The sequence below is a fragment of the Chrysochloris asiatica genome, unplaced genomic scaffold (assembly GCF_000296735.1).
Source record: "Chrysochloris asiatica unplaced genomic scaffold, ChrAsi1.0 scaffold00201, whole genome shotgun sequence".
Lineage (NCBI taxonomy): Eukaryota > Metazoa > Chordata > Mammalia > Afrosoricida > Chrysochloridae > Chrysochloris > Chrysochloris asiatica.
Window position 1 is genome coordinate 5,339,056 of NW_006408719.1, and position 1,451 is coordinate 5,340,506.

Consider the following 1,451-nt stretch of genomic DNA (forward strand, 5'->3'; position numbering starts at 1 on the left):
GAAGGCTGTAGTCTTTGATCTTCATCAGCAACGATTTCAAGTTCTCTTCACTTCCAGCAAACAAGGTTTTGATATCTGCATATCACAAGTTGTTAATGAGTTTTCCTACAATGCTGATACCAAGCTCATTTTCATATAATCTAAGTTCTCAGATTATTTGCTAGGCATACAGCATGAATAAGTATGGTGAAAGGATACAATCCGGGTGTAACCTTTTCCTGATTTTAAACAAGTCAATACCCCTTTCTTGTGTTCCATTGAGAGCCTCTTGATTTATGTACTGGTTCCTCAAGTTATAAAATACCTATTACATACAATGTCATCTGCATTTTGCTATGATTCAAACAGTTGAATGCTTTTGCAAAATCAATAAAGCACAAGAAAATATTTTTCTGGTAGTATTAGCTTTCAGTCCAAATCCATCTAACATCAGCAATGATATCCCTCATTCCATGTCCTTTTCTTCATCTGGTTTGATTTCTGTTAACTCTTTGTCGATTTATTGCGGCAAATGCTTTTTAATTATCTTCAGTAATATTTTAAATGCATGGCATTTTAATGATATTATTTGAAGATTTTCACAAACTGTTGGGTCACCTTTCTTTGAAATGGGCATAAGCATGGTTCTTTTCCAATAAATTTTCCCAAATGTCTTGGCTCAAGTATGAATTCATTCTTGAATTATTTAGAGGTTATGTATGATTTAAACAAATATAAGCACCAAACTGTCAAGGGGTGGAAAAATAAGATTTTGTGTCAACTTGACTGGGTCATGATTCTCAGTGGTTTAGCTGTTAACATGTAGTTATTTTCCATGATGAGAATAGATGCAATGTAATCAACTCCATGGTGAAATCTTCTAGAAGCCTCCAATCAATTGAGAGGAAGTTTCCTAGGTCTGTGACTTATTTCCGACACATTGGTCACACAGGGGAAAGTACAGCTGCGTTTTGATGGGTCTGGATCTTGCATCTGACATGTCATCTGACCTCAGGTCATTTGGAATTGAGCCAGTGACCTACTATATTGCCTCCCAATCCTGGGAGTCATCAGTAAGTGCCATCATATCTGCCAATCTTGGATTCATATATCTCTGAATCCTGTTGTTTGACATTTCAATATTTGGTTAATCAGCTTATGCAGCTACATGAGTCAGGAGAAACCATCAGTCTGATATCAGAACCACAGATTGAACATGCCAGCTTCTACAACTCTGTGAGTCATTTCCTTGGCATAGACTGAACTTGCCAGCTTCTACAACTGTGTGTCATTTCCTTGACATAAACGCCTTTGTATGTATTTGTTAAGTGACATTGAATCTATTCTGAATCTCTCTCTCATATTTATAATATATAACTTAACATATACAGTATATATAACTGATGTTGAGTCAATTCTGACCCCATAGTTCCCCTGTATAGGGTTTCTGAGAAGCAGCTGTTGTTGATTAT